This window comes from Triturus cristatus, chromosome 3_1 (assembly GCF_964204655.1).
Source record: "Triturus cristatus chromosome 3_1, aTriCri1.1, whole genome shotgun sequence".
In the NCBI taxonomy this organism is placed as follows: Eukaryota; Metazoa; Chordata; class Amphibia; order Caudata; family Salamandridae; genus Triturus; species Triturus cristatus.
In genome coordinates this window covers 842,166,916-842,180,562 of record NC_140583.1, presented here as the reverse complement: position 1 = coordinate 842,180,562, position 13,647 = coordinate 842,166,916, and the positions used below count along the sequence as shown (strand labels likewise).

Sequence of the window (13,647 nt, the reverse complement as noted above, 5' to 3'; positions counted from 1 at the left end):
AGGACATCTGTAGGAGAGATTGCTTCTTGACCAGAGTGCAGAAGATTTTAATGTAGTGTACAATCCATCTGGAGATGGTACGTTTCTGTACTGCATTCCCTTTCTTTGTACAGATGAACTCCATCAAGAGCTAATTGTCCATTCAAATTTTTTTTTTTTAATGCGATCAAGATAGAAAGCTCTGTTTAGGTCCAGATAGTGGAGTTTCTCCTCCTCTTTGGGAGGGACAGGTGGAGTGAAAAGTGTCAGCAGTGTGATACTTTGGGCAACATGCAAAGGTGTCACCACCTTCGGTAAGAAAGAAGCATGAGTTGGGAGAACCAGTTTATCTGGGAAGAAGCTGGTGAATTGAGGTGGACCAGACAGAGCCTGTAACTCGCTGACCCACCAGGCTGATGTATTGGGCACCAAGAAAACGGAGTGTCAGGAGTTGGAGGACAACTATGCATAGGTTCGAAGGGACAGCACATCAGGGAGGTTTAAACCAAATTAAGATCCATTAGGGCCATATCCAAAGACTTGGGACGAAATACATGTTGAAGAACTTTAGATTGACTTGGAGAGGAAGGGTTGATCTGACAACTGCATGAAAGCAGATATGGTTGAAAGATACCTCTTAACTATGCCCAGAGCAAGGCCTTTCTGTCTAAGGACAACAAACACCATTTCGGACAAGGGTGCAGACAGTGGATCAATAGGTTTGTTAGCGCAACAAGCCACAAACACTTCAACAGCAGGCGTATAGTCTTTCGACATACGCCTGGCTGCCAAGATGGCGTAATATACCTCGAGAGGGGGTCTGAAAACCCTCAACTCTCACGGCTCAATATCCAGGGTCGAGGTTGGAAAGTGTGCAGGTTTGTGTGAAGAACCCTGTTCTGTTGATCCTCCCAAAAGGGGAGCCCGATTGTAAGACAGATGCTCATGCCCAGGAGCCCTAGATACCATACTCTCCTAACACGAAGCTACCTGGATAAATTGGGCCCGGTCGGTTCTGATCTTCTTTATAACTCTGGGGAAGAGAGATATTGGCAGAACGGCATTCAAGAGTCCTGTATGCCAGTCTAGACAGAATGCCCCTCCAAGCAAGAGGTGTTTCGTAAACTCCAGCATGCAGAAGTGTTGACATTGTGTGTTCTCAGGGGTGAATAGATCTAGCCAAGGTTCTCCCTAGTCCTGAAAGAAAACCTGAGCAGCCCCCAAATGCAGCTGCCATTCGGGTCGATCATGCATCAATGGCAGAGTTTTAAAGTCATGGCGTTTAGAAATTCACCAGGTGCTGCATGACCAGGAAAATGTCCTGACATTCCAGCTATGTCTAGATGCACAGAGCATCCTGGCAGAGGGTCTATGACCCCACTATGCCTGGATTGTTGTAGCAACAAAGTGGTAGTGCTGTACGTGAACACTTGGGGAAGCTTCCCTTTGATGGAGGATAGGTAAGTTTTCAATGCCAAGAGAATCTCCCTAAACTCTAGAAAATTTATGTGGTGTAGAGCAGAATCCGTGCCGGAAAGCAGATGCCACATCGCCACCTCTCCCAGATGCCCACCCCAGAATAAAAGCGATGCATCAGTCACCATCATCAACTCTTGGTAGGAAAGGGGTCTGCCACCCATCTGATCAGTCCAGTAACCACCACTGCAGATCTTTTGTAGTCTCCCTCGAAATCTGACAGAGTCAGGGAGATTCCCCTTATGCTGCACCAACTGGGACTTCAGAGCCCACATGTGCCATTGAGTGTACGTCACCACCAGGAGGCCATCAGAACCAGCAGTTTCAGAGTCAGTCTGACTGAAATCCAGGACAGATTTAAACATCAGTATCATAACCCAAAGGTCTTGGACCTTCAGCTCCGGAAGGTAGGCTTGAAACTGCACGGTGTCCAGAATGGCTCCGAGAAAGGGAGCGTCTAAGAAAGGGTCAGGTTTGACTTCAGCATGTTGATAGTGAACCCCAGGAAATTAAAGAGCTCTGCTGTAGTCTTAAGGTAGCTGAGGACTGCCTGGAGCGATCCTGCCTTTAGCAGCCAGTTGTTAAGATAAGGGAATATTAGGACCCCCCCCCTCACCTCCGCATATGTGCTCCAACCATCGCCATCACCTTGGTGGACACAGAGGGACACAGGTGAGAAAAAAAGAGGAGCTCAGTGAACTACAAATGCTCCAGGCCCATCATGAATAGCAGGTAACACCAACAGGCCTGCTGAAGGGGGGATGTGAAAACAGGAGTCCTGCAGGTCCAGTGATACCAAGCAGTCTACAGGACCTTAGCTAGCGTTTGCATCTTGAATTTCTTTCTTCAGGAAGGCATTGAGAGAGTGCAGGTCTAGGCTAGGGTGGAGGCCACCATCCATCTTGGGCACCAGAAAGTAGCAAGAACAATCACAACCTAGCTCCTTTGGCCAAAAGAGGTTGCACTTCCGGCATAAGATGTGTCCCTCTGTCATCTGTTCTAAGGACAGTTGCAGGGACAGCAGGGTTTCTCTAAGTGAAAGACAGTAATCCCGCCAGACAATTTAAAGCACCCACTTGTCTGAAATTATGATGTGCCATTGGAAAAGGTGGTGCCTGATCGTGCTGCCAACAGGGTGCCTGGTGAAGGCATACTAAAGATGCTTGGAGGATGCGGCTGCTGTTGAGGGAGCAGACTAGGCTGATCTCTGGCTTAGACTCCTACGGTATTTGTGGGAGCAGAGTCCACTGATACGTAAAGGCTGCGAGCCTGTTGGCCGAGTTGGAAAGGACATGGTTAGTAGCCCCTACCAAAGCCATAGAAGGAGCACAAAAGTGCGGCTGGCGTTGGGCCTTGGTGAACCCAAATGACTGGGTAGTGACCCTACTCTCCTTATAAAGCTCAAGCATCGAATCTACCTTGTTGCCAAAAAGGATGACTGGACATCCGAGAAGCCAATTGATCTCAGCCAGGCGTGGCGACGAAGCGACACTAATAAGACTCACTGGGCAGAGCCATTGCTTTGTCATGTCCATCCCACCTTCGATGGTAAACTTGGCTGCATCCCTGCTTCCGGCTATAGCCTGGGTTAGGATGGCTTGGGCCTCCTCCGAGACCATGGGCAGCAATTACACAACTGAATTCCACACTGTGTTGCTATATCGGTCCAAGAGGCAGGCGGTGTTCTGTTACCACAGTGCAAGTAAATGCTCTTCCCGAAGGTATCCAGCCTCTTTGATTCCCTATCTGGTGGAGTGGTAGGGAACACACTTGGATTAACCTTACAAGTTGAGGCCCGCACCACTAGGCTCTCGAGGTATTGTGCCGGGTGAGAAAAGCTGGGTCCCCCAGGAGCAGGGAGGAGACGGGGTGCAGTTGTCCTCTGCCCATGCAGAGCTTGGTCCAGACCTCAAACAGGGAATCAGATAGGGCTTTATTGAAGGGCAGACTGGTTTGTGTGTGCGACGCTCCATGTTGAGGCACCTCCGTCACAACATTGGTATAGTCATTCAAGTGGGTAGCGTGAGGTCTAAGACCTTTGCCGCCCTCCGCACACCAAGTGCAAAGGAGGCCCCTTCCTCTGTAGCCACACTAGGAGGAGAGACAAGGCCAGTGTAGTGTCCAGACCATTGACATCTAGATTCTCATATCAGTCTTCGGCAAAAGGGGGGCAGGGTAACTATAAGTATCCTCAGATCCACCCCAATCCTACTCCACACAGGGCCGGTCAGGAAAAGGAAGCACTGTCTCGGACCTGGAAGGTCTCCATCTGTTAGTCGCTGGAGTTGACATCAGAGGACGCTGGTCTGGCTGTGTAATGGAGTCTGAAATGACTATGGGTTCAGCGCTGTTGGGCGAGGAATGCCACCACTGGACCAAACCTCAGAGAAGGTCATGATTTCATGATCAGTCTCGATCTGGATTCAGGAACAGATTCAGAAGGAACATATGGCGCCATGGGCAAACCCGCCAGTGGTAACCCAATAGGGGGTCTTCCTAAACCTGTGGGGCCCAAGAGCGCTCTACAGGAGTTGGGCCACCAAAGAGTAGGTATAGCCTCAGAACTCCTCGAGTAGGGCAGGGGCCACTCCAGTTCCAGTAAATTAAGGGAGACATGGAGCAGACCCAATCCCAGCAGGGAACACGAGGGAGCAGGACCTAGACATGATGTTGTTCCTGCGCCTCACCCAATGACTTGGAACGGCCAGGCAAATTCAAAGAGTGCTTCAATTTCTTGGTCTTATGAGACTTATAGGATGACAGGACCTGGACAGTCCGTTCAACCAGAACAAGGATCGGTGCAGAGTTGTCCGGCCAGGGGCTTAATCACCTGCTCCCGATACGCTTTTGGGTTCATAGAAAAGAAATTGGGGCACAACCTGGAGTCCGTACAGCTCCAGGCACCACATGCGAATCAGGAGGGGGGAGTATGTCAGACATTTATCTGTGACAGGCTCCATCGGGTTTAAAACCCATAGGTTTCTTAGGAGACATCCATAAGGCACACTAAGCTCAAAAAGGTGGTCATAACATTGAAAATGTGGCTTTAAAAATAAAAAAAGATCTAGGTCTTCCGGATTGATTCGCGCTGATGGTCAAGATTTTCCATAACCAGTCCGGTATCTTCAGTTAGAAGTCTATCAGATTATCAAACGGTCCCAAAAGCGAGACCTATTGGCTATGCAAAGCAGCTTTGCAAGTGATCGCGATCACGATCAAACATCAAAGCGGCCGTGCGGCCAAAAGTGAAAGTAATCGTGGTAAAACGCGGCGCGTGCGCCCGCGCACATGCACTGTAGCTCTAGGCTGGCCTGGTAGCACTTTTTGGAGCCCTCTCAATAAATCTCGCCAGACCAGCGCATGCGCTGGGTCAGGCGAGCCCTAAAAATGGCAATATACATTTCTTTTTTTTTTTTTTAAATCGACATGCAGACTAAGTTGAAATGTACAATCACAATACAAATGATGCCTCTGGGGTAAATGAATTCCTAAGTTACTGTCTCAATTTGGCATATTATTCCACAACAACCTTAAACCGTACAAAGTGCAATTCATTGCATGAATTAAAAAAAAAACGAAACACTAGCTTAATAAAGCGCACCGTGCAAAAAAGAAAACAGAAATTACACTATTCATGAAATACTAAAATAGTGGTTAGATAGTTAGGCAACAAGAAAGTATTACAGCATTATCAAAAGCAGACACTTTTATTAACTATCTTGTAGGCATCCTTCAAAAACCTAGATGTTAAATGTACATTGTCCCCACTCAAACACATTTTTTTGTTAATTTGGACTACCTCATTCCTAAATGAAGAAATACTGGTTTTAGCCAGTAACAAACCACTACAAAGGCACACTGTGCGCAGCAATGATTCTTGCTCTGAAGTCCCAAACTCTGCAGTTGAGAGCAGCAGTCCCTTTCAAAACTTATATGCGTTTATGGGTATTATGTCACACCTCAGCCTTGTTAAGTCTTTTTAGGTCTCGCCTGACCCAGCGCATGCGCTGGTCTGGCGAGACATTTAGTAGGTGGGTTTAGAAAGTGCTACCCACCTTTTTGTGCTGGTGACAAGCTACAGTGCACGATGGCGTGCACGTACACAGCTGCTCCCCGCATTCCCCCCCTCCCTTCTCGCCCAGCCATCCTGCGCCAGCCGTCAGCACCATACCCCTACCCCCCCGCTGCTGCGCGTGCATCCCTAGTGTGCGTCATCGCGATCACTTCCGCTTTTACAGTGATCACGATGAGGGATTATCAGTGTGAGACCTCACGTCAGCACACATAATCTACCTTCATTTTTGGATCTTCAAATGATGAACCCACTTTCTCCTCTTTCCATTTCTGTTCTACATAGTTTATCTTTCTGTTGCCATTTTTTGGGTGCCTTTCTCTCTTCTGTTTCCTATGTCACGCCTTTCCCCCAATTCCTTTTCTCCCATCCCTTCACATCTAGAATTCTTTCATATCATTTGAAATGTTTGTCTCGCACTCTCACATTTGTCTTTCTTTACTGTTCTTTCTGTCCTAGTGCCTTTGTGCCTATTCTCTCCACCTTCCTTGAATGTGCCCCCTGTTCTTTCGCCGTTTATCTTCTCACAGCGCTAGGCGTCCAGGAAGTTTCAAATTCTGGTGACTCAGGGGCTTTTCTCAAGAAGAAGCAGCAAGCATCAGGGGTGGATTCCGGGTGGCATGCCTGAGCTATGAAAACCGGGCGGGGATGTTTTGGCTTTGTGAAAATACAGAAATGCAACACTGTTCAGTAGTTAGCAAGAAATGTTCATGACTTCATTTTGAGTCAGGGGAAATGTTTTTCCAGATATTCAAGAACGGCTGCATGCTCCGTGGAGGGGCGGTATGGAAACTGTCAATTCTACTACAACTTAAATGACTGTTTACTTTTGTTTGATTCCTCATTTCGTATGCTCTTGCATCTTTGCTAACCTGGGTCCTCTGCAAACATTATATAAAAAAAACATTGGTAAATGCATTACGTTTTGCCTATGTGATTAATACTAAGCTGTTTTTGTTGTAGCTTGCTGACTAGCCATACAATGCAAGTTACAGACAGTCTGTTAAAGTGTCATGACTTGTTTATGTACAAAACTGCAATAAATTGTGCTGTTACTAGCGGGTATAGTTTAGGTAAGTAATTGCAACATTTTGAACAAGCATTGGCATAGCCAATAGGTCTTGCCTTTGGGACCTTATAAGTGTTTAGCCATGTAACAGTTGATGTTGTTGCACCAAGGATATAGTGCTGCATAACTAAATACTTATAAGGTCCCAAAAGTGAGACCTATTGGCTATGCCAATGCTGGTTTGCGGATTGAGGCTAAGAGGGCTGGATAGATAGTGCCTTCCTTGTGGATAGATAAAAGGTTTCACACAGATCTGAATGGGCCTTCATTTCCAACTCATGCAGATCTGGAAGAGCCTTTACTTTTCCATTCTCTACAGGAATTTTAGCACAGCGTTTCAGGTGCAGATTTAAAGCCTACATATCCTGCAAATGCAAGAAATCAATTGAGTCTCGCATTGGAGTTAGTTCTGCATGCTCAACCATATCAGATCCCTTAGTAATCCAGTCAGAAAAGCCTTGTGCTTGGCATAGTACCCTAGAAAGGAATATGCTACTTACCAGTATGCATCTGTTCTTGGCATGTAGAGCTGCAGATCTATACACTTTTGCATAGATCGCCATCTGGTGTTGGGCCCGGATGTTTGCAGTTTGTTTTTCCTCTTGGAAAGTCTTTGGAAGTCACGAGGTCGGTGACTCCTCCCTTGGTTCGTATTGCGCATGGGCTTCGGCTCCATCCTCAGATTGTTTTTCACCAACAGGGAAAGATGGAGCGTAGTAATAGTGAAGAAACCCATGTGTGTTGTATCTAAATAAGATAGACTGGAACAGATACAGGTAGCCGGGGAGGCGGGTGGGCGTGTGTAGATCTGCAGCTCTACATGCCAAGAACAGATGCATACTGGTAAGTAGCATATTCCGTTCGAGGCATATGAGCTGCAGATTACACACTTTTGCATAGACTATATAGCAGTTCCCAACCCTAGCGGCGACCACCGGTATCTGTTGCAGTGGTTTGAAAAAGTGTTTTCAGTACAGCCTGGCCCACACTAGCTTGCTGCTTGGTTTACACATCTACACAGTAATGTTTAGTGAAAGTGTGCGGTGTTGACCATGTAGCTGCTTTGCAGATATCATCCAATGGGATGTTCCCTAGAAAAGCCATAGAAGCCCCTATCTTTCGTGTAGAGTGGGCTTTAGGGGGAACAGATGGCGTGCGTTTTGCCTTGTGGTAGCAAATCTGTATGCATTTTACAATCCACCTAGCTATCCCTGATTTAGAGATGGGGTTGCCTTTATGTGGTGGAGAGAAAGAGAAACAGTTGTTTTGTCTTTCTGAAAGGTTGTGTTCTCTGGATGTAGTAAAGTAAGGCCCTTTTAACATCCAGTGTGTGTAGAGCCCTTTCTGCAACAGTTTGAGGTTGCGAGAAAAAAACCGGTAATTCTACAGATTGGTTTAGATGAAAGGGGGAAATGACTTTGGGTAGGAATTTTGGGTTGGTACGGAGGACAACCTTGTTCGGGTGCAATTGGAGAAAAGGTTCTTGTATAGTAAGTGCTTGTATCTCACTGACCCTTCTAAGGGAAGTGATGGCTACAAGGAAAGCTGTTTTCCATGTGAGAAATTGCAGTTCCCATTTATGCAAAGGTTCGAAAGGCGGTCCCATTAGCCTTGTGAGAACTAGATTTAAGTTCCACACAGGTGAGGGTGGTACTCTGGGGGGAATTATTCGTTTGAGGCCTTCCATGAAGGCTTTAATGGCAGGCACTCTGAAAAGTGATAGGTGCTGTCTGTTTTGTAGGTAAGCGGCAATTGCTGCGAGGTGTAGCCGAATGGATGTATATGCTAGGTTACACCTTTGTAGATGGAGTAAGTAGCATATGATGTGCTGTATAGATACGTCTAGAGGGTTGATTGTGTTATGGCAATAAACAACAAATCTTTTCCACTTTGCAGCGTAGCAGGCTCTAGTGGTAGGGCGTCTAGCTTCTCGGATGAAGTTCATACTGTCAAGGGAAAGGTGTGCTGTCTTCTGAGGTGTGCCGCCACTACCGCTAGGCACTTGGTGAATACCCTTGGTGCTGTTGTGACCCCTAATGGGAGCACCTTGAACTGGTAGTGTTGCCCGTCCACTACAAATCTGAGGTACTTTCTGTGAGCATGGTGTACCGGAATGTGAAAGAAAGCGTCTTTCAAGTCCAGTGTGGTGAGAAAGTCGTTCTGGGAGAGGAGCTGAAGTACCTGCTGAAGTGTTACCATGTGAAAATGGTCCAAATGTATGTACGTGTTTAGAGGCCGGAGATCTAAGATAGGTCGTAGAGTCTCGTCTCTTTTTGGTATCAGAAAATATAGGGAGTAGACTCCTAAATTTTGCTGACTGGCGGGGACTTGTTCTATCGCCTGTTTTTGTAGGAGGGATATTACCTCCTGTTTTAGTAACGTGGAATGTTCTTGTGACATTGGGCGTTGCCTGGGTGGAATGTTTGGTGGGGTAGATGTCAATTCTAGGCAGTACCCTGAACGAATAATTTGGGGTCACCCATCTGTCTGAGGTGTTGGTCTCCCAGACGTGAAGGAAATTTTGTAGCCTGCCCCCGACTGGAGTGGGATGGTCTGGAGGGAGCAGGGGGAAGTCATTGGGTAGGCAGTGTGGCAGAGTGGGCGGCATTTGTTTTGCCTCTGCCTTTATTGTTATTGCCTCTATATCCGCCTCTTTGATAACCCCTTGTGAAGGTGGATTGAGCAGGGGATTTGTAGGACGTGGACGCGCTATCTGAGGAGTAGCCTCTGGCCGTGCCCCGAAAGGAAGAGCGGCGAAAGGCGCGCCTAGGAGGGTGTGACTGCAAGGCTCCCATAGATTTCGCCGTATCTGTGTCCTTCATCCTCGAGGGCCTCATCTACCTTTGAACCGAATAGATGTTCTTGATCAAATGGATGATTTAATATGGAGGCCTGTACCTCATGTTTAAACCCTGAAACTCTCAGCCAAGCATGGCGACGGAGGAGGACGCTAGTGTTAATGGCCCTGGAGGCTGTGTCTACTGCGTCTAAGGCACAGCGTATAGGTGTTAGTTATGGTCTTACCCTCTTGAATTAATTCATTGGCCCCATTTTTGTATTTTTCTGGGAGATGGTGCATGATGGTTTCTAGTTCATCATAATGCGCTCTGTCGTATCTGGCCAATAGCGCTTGAGTGTTGGCGATACGCCATATATTGGCTGCCTGTGACACCGTGCGCTTTCCTGACGCGTCCAGTAGCTTTGACTCTGTCAGGTCGTGGTGCTTCGCCTGACGCCTGGGAGTTTGACCTTTTCCGTGCAGTGGAGACCACTAGGGAATCCAGTGGCGCTGGCCCTTTGATATAGGCAGGATCTGTGGGGACAGCTTTATACTTTTTTTCTATGCGTGGGTTAATGACCCTAGCCCTGACTGGGTCTTTAAAAACCTCTGGCGCATGTTTTATTACCCCCTTGAGCATAGGTAGTATGGAAGTAGACCTATGTGCGGTATCAAAGGTGTCGAGGAGGAAATCCTCCTCTAACGGGTCAGTGTGTAGCTCTACCCCATGATAGTGCCGCCCTCTGAAGTAGGTGGTGAAAACCTAATGAGTCCTCTGGTGGAGATGGCCTGGATGGATAAAGGTAATCTTGTGGGACATCTGAATGGTATAAACAGTTCCTGAGGCAATGTTTGTTCCGTCGGCGCCGAAGGTTTCAGGGCCGATGACTTTTTAGGCTCGTCTGTGCCGTGCTTTTTTGGAACCTCTGGTTTTTTGGTCGGCGCAGAGGTAGGCTTCGGCGCGGGAGTGTCGGTGCCGAGGGCCTTATGGTGTTTGGTCGGTACCGAAAGGCTGGGTTTCGACACCGAGGGCTTTGGTGCGGAGCTCGGTGCCGAGGTGGAGGCCGGTCTCTTTTTCGGTGCCGAAGTGTGCTTATCGGCACCGCTGGCAGGCTGGCTCGAGCCAGAGCTGCCGGAAGGCTTATTAGGCTTCTTCACCGGGCCCGAAGGTGGGGTGTTCGAAGCAGTGTCTTTGGTCTTGCCTAGGCCCGGAGGCGAAGGCGTGACCGAAGCCTTTTTAGGTGTCGGCGCGGGTGTGGGAGGGGGTATAGTACTCACGACCCTCTGCGCCGGGATGTCCTCCACATCAGAGTCGTCGGCTTCGGAAGCACTGACGAGGTCCTCTTCGGTGTGCTGCTGTCCCGGAGCCTCGTGTTCAGGGGAGAGGCAGACGTTGCACACCTCATGAAGATCGGTGTGGGGGAATTTGGATCCACATCGAGGGCACTTCTTGAATGGAGTTCTTCCCATCAGCCGGGACCGGAGCTTGGATAGGCCCGAAGGCCGCCATCGATGACTGGAATCGAAGATGTGTTGAAGAGAAGGTGATTGAGGAGATCAGGATCTGAACAATACCGCGATGAGCGAGGATTCCGCTTCGATCGTCGAACTGGAAATGTTCGGAACCGGAGCGCGAAGTATTACATCCGAGCCCGATGGCGGAAAAAAACAATCTGAGGATGGAGCCGAAGCCCATGCGCAATACGAACCAAGGGCGGAGTCACCGACCTCGTGACTTCCAAAGACTTTCCAAGAGGAAAAACAAACTGCAAACATCCGGGCCCAACACCAGATGGCGATCTATGCAAAAGTGTGCAATCTGCAGCTCATATGCCTCGAACACTTGCTTTTGCCATGATCGATTGCTTGTATAGGCTGAATTCAAGTTTGATTTGGGACGGAGTGGCATCAGGCAGCTAAAATCTTTACCAGCACCACTGGACTTTATGCAACCAAGTAGTGAGGAGATGTTTGAAAATCATCGTGCCGTACGACAGTGTTGGTACAGGCATAGTGTCAATAACACAGCAAATTGCTGTAAGATCTGACCCTCCCACTTTCTTTTTTTTCCACAATTTTTTAAAACTGATTTTGAAGGACCTAGATATTCCTTTCAATGCTAAAAGCGGAGATTGGTGTTAGCTGTGCTGACTGAAGAGAATTCCCAAATACTTCATATTTGATCTTTGTTCTAATTTCACTTAATCCAATTTAGAATTTGGCTTGGTTATTGATATTTCCATAAATCATTATTTTCGATTGAGAAATTGATTAAGATCTTAGTCATTAAAGGAAATCGGTAAAAAAAAAAGATTGTACGCCAACAGCTGTGTGGTCAAATATAAATCTGTCATCAGCATAGTGTAAACACTGCAGATGGTTACTTGCAAACTTATGCGGAAATGAACTTGCTCAAGTTAGGACGGCATTTATGTCTGCCAAATATAAACTGAATAGCAGGGGGGATAGTATGCACCCCTGCTTTAGCCCTGGATTCGTCAAGATCTTTTTGAAGTTATTCTATTGGAAGAAAATTAACTTTCACCAAGGTCTTTTAATATAAGCTCATTAAAACTCTTAACAAGACTGACGGAATACCCTAGTTATTAAGATTCTGCTAGAGCCTAGTTCGGTCAACCATCTAATGCAGTGGTATAATCGATAACTGCTGCATAGAGACGTGAGGTATCTTTCTTTATTAAGGTTTCAATCAACGAGGAAAGAGTAACCAAATTGTCTTCAGTTCCGTTCCCACATCTACACCCAGATTGCGTGATTGGAATTAGTGCTCCTTTTGGCCCATTCTTTTAAATCCAAGTTTAGAGATTTGACAAAACACTTACCGTCCACATCAAGGAGTGCAATCCGTCAGAAGAGGATTAATAAACTGTGATTTCTATTGTTACGATCCCCTTCTCAGAAGGCTATTCAAATTTTGCTTAGGAGCTTTTGGTACGGGTAAAGAGTTAAAGGGTTGCCGCTTTTCAGGATTACATGTAGACAATTTTGCGAAAATTGATTTAGCAACTGTGCAATGAAGTTTGGCCATTGTTGTGGTGTTGATACCCAGATATTTAACCCTCCTTGAAGGAATTTCTTAAGTTCCTCTACCTTTTGTGCAGATATCACAGTAGACCATTTTATTTTGTGCAGGCCCCTTACACCCTCCCGATCACCAATAGGTGTAACTTAGGGTAACCTAGGACCAATCGTGGAGAGAGTGAAAATCAGCATTGAATGTTCACTGATCAGACTTGGGAGCCCTCAAAACGTGCTCACACTGTTAAAGTTTTGAATGGAAACCATAATATAATCAATTGATGAATTTGTTTGCACAATGTATGTGTAGGTAGGCGGCTGATTTAAAACATTTCTACCATAAAAAAATTCTGTAGCTATGCTGATTGAGAATAGCGGCAAACTTTTTTCTTGCAATGTCCTTCTGGGCTTTCCCTAGGCTAATCTCAGGAATGCGCCATGCGTGGTCTTCCTCCTGATGTATTACGGGCTCTTCCGATTAAAAAAGGTACTTGTTAAAATCCCCCATCATCCACATGGATAGCCAAGATACTGTTTAAGTACTTCAATAATGTTTCAAACTCCTGAAGCTGCTGTTCTGTTCTTTGGATTGATATAAATCCTTGCGACAATTGTTCCGTCCGCAAGATGTTAATTTGTAGCATATAATTTTACAAATACGTAGGCACCAAGACCACTCACCAATTCAGTTATATTTAGTGCCAAAGATTTATGCATTAAAATGGATACGGAAGCTTCAGCTGGAGCGAACAATTCAAAATAATCATGCCACACTGTTTCTACCAATTGCCACGCTTCTAAAAGGCAAATGATTTCACTTTTGCTCATTTCCTCCACTGCATATGTTTATGTGATTTGTAGAGCGCATGGCTGCCCAGGGGCTTCCCAGCACTGCAGAGAGGCTGACGCAAATGCGTGGAGGGGCAACCAAGGAAAGACATGTTTTAAGTTTCTTCCTGAAGCTACGAAAATCCTTCAAAAGTCTCAATTCAATTGTCTTTGAGTTCCAAGGTTTTGGGACCAGATGAGTGAAGGATCTACCTCCCCATCTGGCTCTTTATCCTTGTTGTGCTCAACAAGGATAAAAAGCATATTTATCTGCTACAAGATTATTTAAACCATGGAAATTCCCGGAGCAGAATTGGATAATTGGCCAGTAGTTAACTTTTCACCATTCATATCATTATACATTAGCCTACAGTTCCTTGCATTGTCCAATAGACCTTTCTTGAT

At 46.5% G+C, this 13,647-nt stretch overlaps 1 protein-coding gene across 1 annotated transcript in view; it reads right to left on the bottom strand.

Moving 5' to 3' along the window:
- Positions 1-13,647, bottom strand: part of LNPK (lunapark, ER junction formation factor) — a 527,269-nt gene that overhangs the window by 340,832 nt on the left and 172,790 nt on the right. The window lies entirely within an intron of this gene.